General features: G+C 36.6%; 1 pseudogene; it reads right to left on the minus strand.

Annotated features, from left to right (window-relative positions):
* Positions 1 to 1,090: 1,090 nt before the first annotated feature.
* Positions 1,091 to 16,022, minus strand: LOC100974078 (mitotic spindle assembly checkpoint protein MAD2A-like; annotated as a pseudogene).
* Between the last annotated feature and the right edge of the window lie 645 nt (positions 16,023 to 16,667).

Below are 16,667 nucleotides of genomic sequence, written 5' to 3' on the forward strand. Positions count from 1 at the left end.
AAGAAATTAGAAGATTAGAATTTCAACCTGAATGTCTCACTCAGCTTTTCCCCTTTCCATGTTGTCCTATTTGTTTAGAATAAATGTGACATGTCTTTTTATTTTTAAAAGGCCTTTAAAATCCATATAGTATCTAGGTCCTATATTTTTAAGGTTTCTTTTTTTTTTTTTTTTTTTTTTACTAAATACTATAGATCTCTCAGAATTCCTTCTGTAACTGAATAGTTATCAGATTACTATCAACCTGCAAGTCTGTGACTCCTGTATACCACTGGGAGCCATTAGGTGCTAGATGTGCTATTTTTCATTCATTCTTTGAATTAGTGTTTAGAGTCCCCCATGTGCTACACATTGCATCAGGTCTTGAGTCATAAAGTCCCTGGTCTCATATGGTTAACCAGTTTTATTTAAAAACTTTTTTTTAAACATACGGAAACTTCGTTTCCTCATTTTTAGTTAAAGCTTAATTTTATAAAACACACAAACACACAAAAATGTTAAGAGTTCTGTATCACAAGAAATTAAATGGTATAAATAATCCACTGCTTCATAGATTCAAGTTACACAAATTAAAATCTAATAATTGAAAATTTATTCAACATGGAAACTATACAATGAAATAAATGACAAAATTACCTACCCAGAACATTTCACAGCTTGTGAATTATTAGTTTTAGGATCTAAGCAAAGATTCTGAGTATTCAGACTTCTGTTGTATTTTATATTTATATATTGCTCTACCTGTACGGAGTAAAGCTACTTAGTAAAAATGTCTGATTTACGAAAACGTTTAGCTTTATAGCAAAAGTTTTTTCATCCACAGTTACCGTCAGCAAAGGAAGTAACATTACAATGCTGACAAAAATCTACCGGTTCTTTTTCAACAATGTGCAATCAATTCATTACATTAACTCCAAGGTAGGTCAAACAAGTACCAAAGAACAGAACAATTACACACAGTTTAGTTAAGTACAATGTTGGTTTTTCCCATCTAAAAATTAACCAGTGAAATAAGACATCAACTATGGTTGAGTTGGTTTCAGGAAAATCATTTGAAAATTACAGATATATTATTTTCTTCATCTCATCCTCACTCATTGACAGGAACTTTGTAAGCCACCATGCTATTTACTTTGTGGACTAGGTAGTAAATGCAGAAAGACAGACTTCCTCAGAATTGGTCACTCCTCTTCCCATTTTTTCAGGTACAACCAAATCTTTGTATAAATCAGTAGATCAAAAGAAAAAGGTCATTCCTCTTCCCATTTTTCAAGTACAACCAAATCTCTATAAATCAGTAGATCAAAAGAACAGACTTCCAACAGTGGCAAAAATGTCACTGTAGCTGTGATCTGATTACTAAACAGATTTCATCCTGGATAGTTTTCTGTGACTATTCTCTGGGCCCAAGATGATCTTTTGCAGTCTTATCACTCTTAGGGTCAAACTGCCATCTTTGAAGGACCTCATCACTTTCAATTGTTGAGATGACTCCAATCAGTTTCTGACCTGAACGTTTGTATAGCCAATGCTTTAGTTGTTCCACCATGTTATTTAGGTGTTTCATGAGCTCAAGATTAGTGGTTACAAGCAAGGTGAGCCCATATTTCCACACTGGAGTAAATGTTCCAGATGGATATATGCCATGCTGAAATAAAATGCTGTTGATGCCAAATGAGAAGAACTTGACCACGATTTTGGCACTCCTGCACAAGGTGATATCCTTCTCCCAGGAAAGCTTTAGTGCATGGGCAGGCCCATGGACCAGGATACATGCCTTTACCTGGCAGACAATGTTCACAGGTCCCACTGCAGCTCTTGACCAATTGTTTCAAAAATTACCAGGTTAATAATTTTTTAACAATTATTAAATTTGAATTTTATTTCTCACCTTGCATTACAGTCAATCATGGAATGATAAAATAACAATAGTTATTATGCTACAAAAAAAGAAAAAAACTGGCCTAGACAGAAATCAGGTAAATACTTTTAGAATCTTGGATTGGTGGTAGGCTTCCTAAATAAGTCCCTAAATATGTCCATGAAGGAGAAGAGTGTGTTTTGACTTCATACAGACTAAATTATCTATATATTTAAAAGACCATAAAATTACATAATGTGTGCAAAGCCAGGAAAGATATTTATAACTTACGCTACACAAATGATTAATATTCTGAAATTATAAAGGGTTCTCAAATTTTTAAAAAGATAGAAAATAGGACAAAGGACACAAAGAAATACTTCAAAAAATAAATTTAGAATGTCAAACCCATGCAAACATGTCTTGCTTGAACAGCAAGCCAGGACATGGGAATGAAATTGGTGTGAGACGGTTTTGCGCTCCTTAGACTCACAGTACAGAAACGGGTAACATCCAGCAATGCTGGTGTGTCATCAATCTCAGCCCAGTCCCACTGCCTTAATTTGGTGTTGCAATTGACATTATTTGGATTCACAGTGCAGAGTCCACCTTGTTGCCAAGGTATTGCTTACAGTCCCTGGAAACCTTGATCCTATTTTGTTCTGCAGAATAAATTCTCAAAGGGGAAGAAATTGAGTGGCAGGGTCTGTTTTCCTCTTTGCTAATCATCCCCCAACACTCTCTTTCATGTGTTCCTTTCTGGAACCTAGATGTTAACAGATATATAGGAAAGGGGAGGTACATAATGATACGTGTACTTACACATTTGAATAGTTCAGAGAACTCTTCTCCCCCTTTCTCACCCATACCTGAATTTTCTGGTTATAAAAACCTAATGGCAAACAACAGCATGCAAGTAAACATTGTTTAAGGTTATCAGTTATAAGCTACCTTGAACACTGAATTCTATTAACTTTTTAAAGATACTTCTATATGTTTTCTACCCAACAGAAATCTTTACTATTAGTTATCTTCGTCAGGATCATACAACTGTTACAATCTCAATACTGTCGAGGGTATTTTGAAGTACTTTGCCTTTTTTGCTGTGAAAAGCACACTTCTACTTATCACAGTTTGGGGATGCATGATTTGAAGAACTATTCATTATATTATGATCATTTCAGCCAGAGGGGGAAAAGCTTTCTGTCAATTTATCTGCTACCTAAATGTTCAAAGTTGTAATTAATTAGGAGGCAAGAATGTAGAGAAAATGCATTTCAAAGATAAATCTAGTCGCTGAGAAGTTCATCATATCTTATAATTTTCCCATCTCTATAGCAACTGTCAAATTCATGTCTGCCTACAAATTTAGAAACAGAAGAAATTATAGAAGGGTGTAAAAAAAATCTGGCAGCAAACCAAAAAAGATATCTGACATTTGCATATTTGTTGTCAAAAATCTACCATACTATTGGGCTCGAGTGTTGAAAAGCGTTGAGCTCTTGAATGTTTGTTCTACTTTATTGTTTCCTGAATGATCAGGGAGAGACAGAGCAGAGGTAATTCTACCTTTATTTGCCCAAGGCTCATTATAAATTCAAAGTCAGTCATGTAATTATGGTATCTTATATCAAGAAGGCCCAGCCCCAATTGCTCATCCTCCAGTCTTCCTGCTATAATTTAATATAACCATCATATACCCAGGTGCTCAGGAACAAAACCCTGGAAATAATAACATCTAAATATAACCACTTATCACCATCTTTATTCTAAAGCTGTTTCAAGCTACCGACACATCTTACCCTGATTAGCAGTTACCACAACCCATTGACTGAACTCACCATTTCTCCCTGGCCAACCCCTGCAGAGAAGCAATTGCTAAAGTTGTTTTAAAAGCATGTATTGAGCCATGCACGGTGGCTCACGCCTGTAATCCCAGCACTTTGGGAGGCCGAGGTGGGCGGATCACGAGGTCAGATCGAGACCATCCTAGCTAACACTGTGAAACCCCGTCTCTACTAAAAATAAAAAAAAATTTAAAAGCCGGCCGTGGTGGCGGGCGCCTGTAGTCCCAGCTACCCAGGAGGCTGAGGCCGGGGAATGGCATGAACCCAGGAGGCAGAGCTTGCAGTGAACCGAGATAGCGCCACTGCACTCCAGCCTGGGTGACAGAGTGAGACTCCGTCTCAAAAAAACAAAAACAAAAACACCGTATATTGGATCATACCATCCCTGAAACTATCAACCTGAAACTATACAATGAATTTTCATCCCACGATGGCCGCTGTCAGCTTCCCAGAACTCAGTTCTACTCTTCAGTTCTCCCCATCATTCATCATGGTTTAAACACATGGGCCTTCTTAATAGTCCTTAAATTAGCCCAGCTTCTTCCCAACTTAGCACCTTTGCACATGACCAGCTTAATTTCATCATTAAAGTCTCAGCTCAAATATAAAGAGGCTTCTCTCAGGCAGACACAGTGGCTTATGCCTGTAATCCCAGCACTTTGGAAGACCAAGACAGGAGGATTACTTGAGCTCAGAAGTTCAAGAGTAGCCTGGGCAGCATAGTGAGACCCCGTCACTACAAAAAATAAAAATAAAAAAATTAAGTGGGCATGGTGGTGTGTGCCTGTAGTCTCAGCTACTCAGGAGGCTGAGGTAAGAGGATTGCGTGAGCCCACGGGGTTGAGACTGCAGTGAGCCATGATCGTACCATTGCATTCTAGCCTGAGCTATGCAGTGAGACACTGTATCGAAAACAAAACAAAAATAAAAGAGAGTAAAAGAAGGAAAGAGACCTCTCTCACAATTCCAGTTAAATAGTTTTCAATAGTCCCTCACCAGTTATTATCACTTTTACTCTCTTTCAGTTTCTTCACAGCACTTATCACTGAAATTACCTTATTTGCTTATTTATTTAACTGTTCATTTCTGGACTCCATCGTGCTAGAATGAAACCTGCATCAGAGCACAGGCCTCTTTCTCCCCCCTGTGGCTGTATTCCACCTCTACCATGTGCCTGGGATATACTAGGTGCTCAAGGCATATTAATAAAATATACTCTTCATTTCACAGATGTGAAATCAGATTCTTAGAGTTTATTAAAAACTTACTAAAGCTTTTCTCCTAATAAATAGGCCTAGAAAAGAAATCCAGATTCCCTAAGTTGTATTCCAGTGCTCTTGTGGTCAGGGTAACCAGAATACCTTTTTTGGTTGATTTCATATGGGCATTCATATTTGTTTAAATTAGAGAGCTATAGAAACTGCCCAGAAGGACAGTAAGGGAAAGGAAAAAATATGAGCTTAAATCAGTCATTCCTGAGCTTTTGACTATCGAATTTGATTTGAGTATAAAAGATAATGGATAAAATCTATTATTCCCCACATTTATATACCCTGAAAACAGGGACTCTAAAGAAATAGAAAGTAGAGATTGTACAATTGAGCAGCACTGCTCTATGGAAGAGAGGTCCCTGTTGTTCTGGGCAGTCTATGTAAGTACAAAGAAGAACCTCCCTCTAGTAGTTCTAGATGGTCTGCCCAATTATGAGAAAGAGCCTCACTCAAGTTGCTTGAGCAAGGGGAGGCTCATTCAAATGATGCATTGTTTAGAATTGAGAATGTCAATAGCAGACAAGGTAGTAACTATTACACAGCTCTTTTAAAAAATAAAGGTTACATATGGAAGGTAGTATTACCTTACTGGACATTATATTCTGCCCAGTACTCCTTTTTCAACTGCACAGCCGCCCATTCATTATCCCATGTAATTCAGGTGGTAATGTCAATCACAATGCTTTTTCTGTCTCCTGGCAAAAGCATGGCCTCTGACCCAGATATAAGTCATTGTGCTATGTCTCCTTTGAGTCTACCGTGATTAGCCTAATGGGGGAGCATGTGACCAAACAGGACCAAATGGAACATTCATGAGATTTTTGACAGATTCTAGGAGACAGTGCCTCTCCATATACTCTCTGGAATCAATGAAAACATGAGCCTGGATGGTGGGACTCATTATCACAGAGAAAAATTCCAAGAATGGAAGCAAGAACGCAAAAGCAGAGCTCAGTGATGCACAGTAAAAGATGAAGGCACTTCTGGATCTCAATGCTCCTAAAGCCGAAACCATCTGCCTTGGAGCAGCTATTTAAATAAGAATTTGCCTTCCTGTGTGTGTCACCTGATCTGTGCCTCGTTTGGTTTCTATTGCTTGCAATTAAAGAATTTTGACCCTGCACTTGTAATTTATAAATTTGACATTGTATATCAGAAGAAGGTATATTTTGGATATTAAATGTTTATTTGAAATTCTGTACAGTAGGATGTACAGTGATGTATCATTAGTCTTTGACATCTGTTTATAGACAGTTTTATTCAATTCATTGATTATTTTAATTAAGGTGTGTATTCATTCATCAGAAAATCCCCGGCTGAAATAAACTCAGATAAATTAATATCTATGCAATCACTGTATTTATAAGAAATAGGTTCTATCTTATTGACCAATGGAAAAGGTGCACAAAGAAATCATACTAAATATAGGTGGTTCCTGTTCCAAATATTCTCTTCAAGACTGTATTTTTATGGTTACAGGACTCAGGAAAGGTGATCTTCACTTTAATTCTAACAGACAAAGCCCAATTTCATCAGGGAAAATAATTGTAAATCCTGATGATAAATCTCTCATAGGAGTTTGCTGATTCAATACTTCAAGGCAACTAGTGTTCTGCCCTCAATTTTATTTTTATTGCTTTTGAATGATTAATATACAGGCATTGACTAATAATTTCTTCTGCAGAATTGGATTATGTTATTGATGGATTTAGAAATGGGACTTGAAGATATATTATCATAACTATAGAGTTTAAAACATTAAGCCAGTGGGGCCAAAGAGGGGAAAAGTATACGGAAATCTAAAGCTCAACTCAAAATAAAAATTATGTGTGACAACTTTGACAAAATAGTCAAAATGAGAAATCCTTATTGGTAGCAGTGCTCATGCATTTATAAAAGTCTCATCCAACTGGAAAAGTAGAAGACATATAAAGTACAAACAGATCCTCTCTTATGGGCTCTCAATTTTCCAAACAAATTGGGTGTAAGGCAAATTATGAGAGTAATGTTGCTTCTAATAAAATATTGATTTTAAATGGATTTTCTGGTACAATTCCAAGGAGAAAGTGTGTACCGTTGAGACCTAAGGAGACTCAAGTACCTTGGGCTCTAAAAGGATTATTAAGCTCTGTAGCCAAATGATATTTTTTAAATAATCCAGATTGCATTAGAGATTTTCATAAAGTGAAGATAACATTAGAAGTTGAGGTGATCGACATCTATTTGGAGAAATTCATTAGGATTTTATATGATGGGTTCAGGGGATACAGTTTTTCATTAAAAGGAGTGGGCAGTCAAGAGTATATATTTCCCCAGCATCAGACAATACACTATAGAAAGGGAATTAATTATGTAATTAATGTAATTAATAATGTAATTAATAGTGGCATTAAGAATCTGTCACAAAGTCTCACCTGTGCCCCTTTAGTCCCAGTAGAGAAGCTATTACAGTAGAGAGGCAAGGACACATACTATTTAAAGTATGTACTTGAAGGAATACTCAAACACCACTATAAATTCACCCAGTTTTTTGTTTTTTAAATCCTCAGTTGTAATAAAGCAGCATGTCTTCAAGAAGTAAGGTTATCTCATGGTTAATACATCAGATGGAGGAGTCAAGAATCAGAATTGAGTTCCTAGTACTCTGCAACTAACTTACTCAAATTTATCTCGGTTTCAACTTTTCTTGTCTCTAAAATAAGGTTGATGAAATTATCTTTAATATCCCTTTATGTTCTAAAAGTGACCTGATTATATTATTTGTCTAGACACTGCATGACCGTTTAAAAAGCAGAATATGATGGGAAATATTTTTTTCTATAACTTAATTTAAATATACAAACACACAAACCAATAAAAATAATCTAGCAGAAGATAGAAGGATTTAAAACTAAGGGACGCTGGTTATTCCTTCTCTTAGATTTGTTAGATTTAGACTCTGAGGAGAAAACTGTTCTCCTCCCTCTGTCTGTTTTTCCTGGTCTTAATTTTCTTAGCCCATCTGAAGGCTAAAAATGTAATTAAATTGTACAATCCTGACTTGCCAAAATTCGTAAATGAATTGGAAAATGGCTTATATTTGCATGTAACACTGCTGTATATTGTTATAATGCATTATGCATGTTTATTTGTACATAGATATCTTAAATATTAGCTTTGAGTAAGTTTGCTTTCTCCATCAATTAATTATCACATATCATCTATTTCACAAAATTGTCCTAGTTTGCTAACACATTATGTTTATTTATCTAAGTATTTGAGGAATGGGGTATTTTCATAGTCTCAAAATGTTTATTAATTACAGAAAAGAGTAGCTATATTATGGAGATATCTGGTGGATACCACCTTAACTAGATGGTCAAAGTTAACATCACCAGTAATGAAGCAAATTGACATCATTCCCTGCTCATAGAATCCACTGAGAAAAAACACAGCATCACTGCTGTGGTGTTCTGCCTAGAATGCATAACATGAATCCCATCATGAGGAAAACATCAAACACATTTAAATAACTGGCCTGTTAAACCTCCAAATTTCAAAGTCATGAAAAAGAACAGCTGAGCAATTGTTGCAGATTTGAAAGATAATAGACATGCCAACTAAATGGAAAGCAAGAGCCTGAATTAGATGCTAGGCTGAGAACAAAAATAGTCATAGAGGACATTTTGTTGGAAACTGGTGAAATTTGATTATAGACTGAGAACTAAATTATATTACATCAACATTAAATTTCCTCCTTTAATAAATGTGTTTATTTAACAGCATATGTTTGAACTTAGGAAGCGCATACTGAAGTACTCACAGATAAAAGGGTGCCATAGCTGCAACTTGCTCTATAAATGGCCACATGACTCGGAAAATAAAGCATGTGTGTGCATGAAGAGAGAGATTGAAAGAGAAAGGAAGGGGAACAGGGAGAGAGAGAATAAGGCAAATGGAACTACTACTAAAATAGGCTCTATACATATGTATATATAGTGGTGCTTGGAACAGAGCCTAGCATGATGTAAGAGCCAAGAGTTGTCCTTTGTTATGTGTAAAATACATGACACCTGATAGCTTCTCCATGAATAATATAGTATTATAATGAATCCAATTGAAAAACCGCTGCGTAATTTTTATTTTTTAACTTTGAAGCCTAAAAAAATGCAGCTATGAAGATAGTACTGCCTATTTCTACATTATTCCAGTGCATTAATTTAGCATCTATTAAACAGAACATAGGAGCTATAACATACAAGACTGAGTTTGTGCTTAAATAAAAGGTACAATAGGCAATAATTGTTTAGAATGCTTTGCGCTGCTTTTAAAGCTCTTTAAATGTACCCAACCACAGCATACTAATTTTAAATAATCAACTCCTATAGAGTAATTGGGGTATAGTCTTAACTCATTTAATAATACTTACTTAGCTAAGGGCTTCCACATCAAGCTAAGCACACAGATTTTTATGAAGCTATTTTGTAGATACTTGGGCATTTTCTTTTAATACCTCGATATAATTATAATTAGTTCAGAAGGCCCAGTAACAGTTTGAGATAATTGTGCATAAATTAATTGCTAAAGGGCACAATTAACTTTTTATTAACATTTGTGACAACAAACATTCAACTTGGTTTCTAATATTTCATAAATTCCATATTTTAATTGTTCCTATATTAAGTTTTATTACTTAATGTCCTTGAATATTTGCCTTGGGGACCAAAGCAAACACTCTCAATGTGGTTAATCCAAAGGAAAAACCTGCATTTGATTAGACAATGGGAGTTGGACAAGCACGGGCTTCAGTCTCCACTGCTGTCAGAGGCAAGGAAGAAGAGTTCCTTGATAGGAAACTTCCCGAGAGGACAAGCCTATAACAAAAGTAGTGTTGTCATAAAATGAGGTTGCTTATCTTTTTAAGGAACCCTGATTTTTCAATTATCAAAATTGAGCATCACCCTGGAATCACCTTACGATTTGACGTGTTCAATCCTGAATTAAACATCAAGGATGTGTGGTAGGTTATTCACTCCTCAGGGCTCACAGGGTAGCCTATTCTTGACTTTAAGTAGACCCTCTCCTTACATGTTAAAAAAACAATACCTAATTCCTCAAAGAGGAATCATCCAATCTTCCTGCCTTGGCAGCGCTAATCTGGCTCTAAAATACTGGCAACCAAGCATCCTGCTATTTTTGGTAATTTTCAGTAAAACCCTTTCATATTATCCTCATTTCCATCTGATGCTTCAGAGCTTAAAGTCTCTTTTTAGCAGTCTCATTAAATATTTAGATACAAATTCCCTTAATAGGGAGGCATTTATATGATTAACTGATGTAGTAATTGACTATATTTTTGACACTTGGAACCACTCTTCCAGTGGCTTCTCTCCTAAGGTTACTTAAACTTTGTTACTCCAGGGGCACTGAGAGTTACACTTTTATTTTTTATTTTATTTTATTTATTTTTTTAATAGAGGGTCTCTGTTGCCTAGGCTGGAGGGCAGTGGCACAATCACAGCTCGCTGCAGCCTCGACTTCCCTGGCTCAAGCAATCGTCCCACTTCAATGTCCTGAGTAGCTGGGTCTACAGGTGCATGCTACCATGCCCGGCTATTTTATTTTATTTTATTTTTTGTAGATACAGGGTTTCTTTATATTGCTCAGGCTGGTCTCAAACTGCTGAGCTCCAGTGACCCTCTGACCTCAGTCTCCCAAAGTGCAGAGATTATGGGCATGAGCCACTGTATCTGGCCTGGTAGAGACCTTAAATACAAAAGCTTTCTGGGCTTGTTCTCAGAGGCAGTGTAGAAGGATTCACCAATAACCTGAGTCCTCCACACACAGCCTGAGATTCTCGGGGGCCTCATAGAGGAGGCTGCTCTGGAAGGAAAGGTGATGGAGGAGCTGGGTGCCTTAGGCTGTGAACGGGAAGTTAAATGTGGGACCAGGCTAGGTGACTGAAACCCCTGGGAGTACAGCAGTAGACACAGTGCAGGATCCACTGCCAGGGCCATCTGGGAAGATGCCCCCAAGGCACTAAATGCACTCTTCCTCAGGCCTGCTGGTTTCCTTACACATGTAAATGAAAAGAGCAAATTTGAAAAAGTAGATTTTATGAAAAAACCTCCATTATATATTTTTAAAAGTAAAAGGCAAATTGCAAAGCTTTATATATATTTCATAGTTTATGTACATATGTGTGGGGAGTTTTAAATGCAGAAGAAATCTCAGTTCTCAGGGGAGGCATTGGGGTTGGGAGGAGATGATAAAATAGAACTTTTTATGTTTACACTTTTTAATTTTATTGATTTTATTTATTGCATCCTTCTAAACCATTTCAATACAGATCAAAATGTGAGAACCACATGTGATTCTAAATTTTTAGTAGTTGCATTTTAAAAAAGAAACAGGTGAAATTTAACTTAAATGTATGTTGTTTAATTTACATCAAAATTATCTGTGTAATCAATATAAAATGATTAACTTCATCGTGTAGTTTATAGTCAATCAGTGTGGACCAGCCACATTTCAAGTGCTCAGTAGTGACATGTGACTACTGGCTACCAGATTGGACAATGTACTTTTATAGTATTTAATTCATTGTAAGTATTTATTTTCACAATACAACTAATTTTAATAATAAAAATGTATACTGAACAAACTAACACAGGAACAGAAAACCAAACACTGCCGGTTCTCACTCATAAGTGGGAGCTGAACAATGAGAACACATAGACACAGAGAGGGGAACATCACACACCCAGGGACTGTCGGGGGTAGGGGGGGTGGGCCAGGGGAGGCAGAGCATGAGGACAAATGCCTAATGGATGCAGAGCTTAAAACACAGATGACGAGTTGACAGGTGCAGCAAACCACCATGGCATATGTATACCCATGTAACAAACCTGCACATTCAGCACATGTATCCCAGAACTTAAAGCAAAATAAATGTATATGTATACTGAAAATGGCTACATACAAATGTCTCAACTATCCCATTTCTTTGTATTGATAAGAATATAGCTAAATATGCTAACTATGCCATTTGTTTGTATTGATAAGAATATAGCTGAAGCAGATCACTTTCTCATTAAGTTGTCTCATTAGGCTAATCGAAGCAGGTAGCTTTCTCCTCAAGGCCTAAACCACCTTGATACCAAATAACAGCACCACTTTTAATCTCTTTCCACTTAAGTAAGTGCCTCATCCAATAACTGCACACGATACTCATTAATATTGATAAATATTGAAGAAGGAAATAAATCATAATACCTGTGCTTTGTAAATAGCATGGAACCGTGGGGGGAAAAATGCTCCTATCTCTGGGAAGCATGAGACAAATGGCAGAGTCATTATCAAGCACAGCCCTAGGGGCCTGGGGGAGAAAATCTGCTGGTCCCAGTCTGAGACTGAAAATTTAACATGCGCAGAACCTGGCCAGAAAGTCAAAAAAGTTGACATGACCAAATCATGAGTAACTTGGTTTCTCTCTTCCTGGAGAGACAGTTAATTTCAGTGTTGATAAAAAGGAACTCCTTAGTGTCCTGTAGCCAAAGTTAAACAAGAGCAAATATTACATTCACTTTCGGTGAATGTAGCCACCAGCAGAAAAAGTCACTAAAACTAGGAAACTTGCTTCCATTGAGACTGTTTTTCCAGGTACCCAGAGCTGTCTAGATAGGTTGTTTTGTAATGAACAGCCACTTTCTTCCTAAGAAATACCTTCTTCCATAACAGCTGTGCAAAGCTAAGGAAACAAAGTGGAGATTCATTTCTCAAGTCATCTGTAAGAAGCTGTTTAATTTTATTCACTTGGTTCCAAACTCAAAGCCCTATAGTTACTCTGAAGATCTTATGGGAAAAGAGAATTTCAGTCCTCCATGGGGCCCCCTCCATGGTAAGGGGATCATGGCTGTGGCACTGCCTTCCCAGTGAAGCCCATTTGGTTCATATAGCAGGATGGTAGGTGACCCCTTAGAATCACTGTACATACTGACACCCATCTCATAAAACATCAGTGCATGCTCAGGAGACATTCCTGGAAAAAAATTTAAAAAAAAAATTTAATGCACACTCTCACACTCACACACATCACATAAAACATACACTCACACATATTCATAACACAAAATTCAGACACATGCAGACCACAAACACAACAGATGCTACACATATGAGTATCCACAAATATTAAATGTTAAATTTAAACTATATTGCTGTAAGTTGTCCTGAGTCACTTTCGTTTGTAAATTAAAAGAACTTGTTCAAGATGTAAAACACACTTAAAAATCTGTGTCTAGTTTTGTCTTTAGTTTTCTTTCCAGTTAATATTTTCCATAGTTTCTTAGTTTTGCTATCCTTCTAACCTAATTGCTCTAATTTTTAAGTATGATCAGTGGGAAGAAGAAAAGAATCCATCATTAAAAATAACCTGAACATAATTTTCTGAGTGTTTTCTTTCTAATTTTTGTGTGTACATAGTAGGTGTATATATTTATGGATTACATTAGATATTTTGATACAGGCATGCAATGTGTAATAATCATATCAGGGTAAATGGGATATCCATTACCTCAAGCATTGTATTATAAGCAATACAATACCATCTGAGTGCTTTCTTAAGTAACTGTCTTCTCATCACATATATCATATATATTATATATGTATATCATGTATCTAAAGCAACATCATAAATATTAAACAGTATCATATATATGTGACTTTAACCATATGTGTATGTAACTATCAATTACATGTCTCTTTATATATGAAGAATAAAACAATTCTTCTAGTCAACTTTAAATGCTGACAAGCTAGAAGCATTATTTGTCTTTATTTTTGGAGTAAAGGAACAGGCACACCTGTTCTTCACTTCCACATCAACTTTCAAGTGAGTTTGGCAACATTAGCTCTTGTTGCTATGCAAACTATATCTGGTCTTCCTGAAAAGGCTACCTTATTTGAGAACATGACAAGGCTCACAAAAAAGTACAATGCAAAAAATATAAGAGCTTCATATGAATGACATGACATTTTTACCCATTGGTGTTTAAACATGATCTGCATCAGTTTTGAAGGAGTATTATGTATACGTGGTTTGTTCTTTGCATCAATATTTCTCTCTGGATCCTCCAAAGACTCAGCTGAAGCATGTGCTCTTATTTTTCTGACAGAATGATGTGAAAATATCTGTGCCTGTAAGGATAATTTCATCTTGTATATTGGTATTTTGCTTCCTCTAACCAAAACCTTATCAATGTTTATTTTCTTGTTTCTGTGTCATTTCTTCTATTCTTGACCAGACTTTCTGCTGTAATACTATGAGAACAGATTCATGTAATCAGTGATAGATACAAGGATTTTGGCCTTGTTTTTGGATGACTTGTTGGTACCGGTATAATTGGATGGTGTTCAGTTGGGAATTTTTCTCTTTTTACCAGAAAGCTATGCTATGTTGATACTTTACATCCACATACAATGTTGATACTTAGATGGCACACTGAGACATATAAAAGACCCAGCTCCAATCATTTGAGATGTATTTGTAAGAAGGTATCAAATATTTTTAAAAATCACTATTGTCATATTTTTCAAACAAATTTTATACATAAAAGATGCAAAGCAAAATTCAATAAGATTGTTTTATTGAACATCAAAGACTCCATTTAGGAGGCAGATGATAAAGGAGTTAAGCAAAGAAAGCTCAGTGGGCTCATTCTCAGAAACAACATTCCATGATTTGAATTTTGTTAGTTGTGTCAAGAACAAGGACAGAACCCTTGTACTAGATGATTGTAAAATTGTAGGAAAATCCAAATTAACTCAATCAGATCTAAATTTACAATCATTAAAGGCATTAATATCCTCAGCAATATTAAATAGGCATTGGTTCCTTCCAATGTTTTTCTCCATTTGTATGTTGAGTTAAAAAATATATATATGGAGGAAAAAAGTATATATAGATATATAGAGAGAGCGCCTATTGATTTGACTCTTTAGGATCCATGAGAGGAGGAAAGAAAAGGTTACGTGGGTTCTAAAAACAAACTGTACCACTGCTTCCTAGTTTTGATTATATACATAGCTGTATCATATGGTTTGGATCTGTGTCCCTGCCCAAGTCTCGTGTCGAATTGTAATCTCCAGTGTTGGAGGTGGAGCCAGGTAAGAGGTGATTGGACCATGGGAGTGAATCCTTCATGAATAGTTTAGCACCATCCCCTTGGTGCTGTTCTTGTGAGAGTTCCCATGAGATCTGGCTGTGGAAAGTGTGCAGCACCTCCTCTGCCCCTCTCTCTTGTTCCTGCTCTGGCTATGTGATGTATGTGCTTTCCCTTCACCTTCCACAATGACTGTGAGTTTCCTGAGGCCACTCTAGAAGACAGGCAGATGCCAGCACCATGCTGCCTGTACAGTCTCTAGAACTGTGAGCCAATTAAACCTCTTTTCTTTATAAATTATCCAGTCTCAGATATTTATAGTAATGCAAGAATAACCTAATGCAATATATATAATATATACATATACAAACGAATGATATGTTGACTTGTGAATTATATGTAATATACATATATAAATTCTGCAACAGATCTTTGTTCACTGAACGTATAACATCCATAAGTTAACCACTGTAGCCAACTTTATAGCCTAGAGAGAGCAAATGATATTTTTTCTGAGCATTATATGCAAATTATTGCTAATATTGACCATATATGATTTAATTTAATTCTTAAAAATACTCTGAGTAAAATGTCATTATTCCTACATTATGATAAAGCTAATGGATTCAAGAGGAGTTAAAACTGCAAGGGTGGTAGGGTAAGGAGCTCAGCAAACCTTTCCTCAGTAAAACAATTTTATGGTGAGAATTAATCGTAAAAATTGTTAAAATTGTCCTAAGGGTATACAGTAAAGAGAAACATGCTTTCAAGGAAGTCTACTAGATCTCAGTAAGAACAGTGAGTCTGTGGCATGTGAGTCATGATGTGCTCCCCACCATCTCAACTGTGGTACTGTACTCTGGACAACAGTGGCCAAAAATAAAGCTCGTTCTTCCCGCATCTGCCTTCTGGGGATACAGAATCAGACCTCACCACTGGGAGAGCAGGATCTCAGTGTTTCTCACCTCACTTTAATCCCATGTTGCAGAGTCTCTATTCTAGGTGAGAAAGAGAGGACCAATCTCCCTTCACTTGTCAACCCCCTCACTCACACAGGGTGGAAGCTTAACTCTAGGCCCTGCAGGCCAAGAATGCTGGGGCCCCAATCATCCTCATTTTATCTCACTCCTAGGGCAAATATTCCATTTCCGAAGGGGCAAGCCAGGAAGACCATAAGCTACCATCATCGGGAAAAGCAGTTCCCCACCCCTAGCTCTAGTACAGTGACTAGAGGTTCTGTCAAAAGTGAAAGGTGGGCCATAAGCCAAGACCTATACAAGTCTGAGGGGACTGACTTTATTTAGAATCATTCATGGGGAACTTCCTGCCAAAGAACTTTGTCAGAAACAATGGAGATCTTGGTAGAGCACATTTTATAAAAACGTGGTAACTCCATAATACAATAAAAGTGGCAGAGCAGCTAGAACTTTAAAACACAGAGCCCAGAAAAAAGACATCCAAGATCTTGGGATCACTTCAATTATTGAGCTTGGGAAGAGTATGCACCTGCACTAGACTGCACTCAGAAGTAATCAGAACAGGGTGT

Source organism: Pan paniscus, chromosome 18 (assembly GCF_029289425.2).
Source record: "Pan paniscus chromosome 18, NHGRI_mPanPan1-v2.0_pri, whole genome shotgun sequence".
Taxonomy (NCBI): domain Eukaryota; kingdom Metazoa; phylum Chordata; class Mammalia; order Primates; family Hominidae; genus Pan; species Pan paniscus.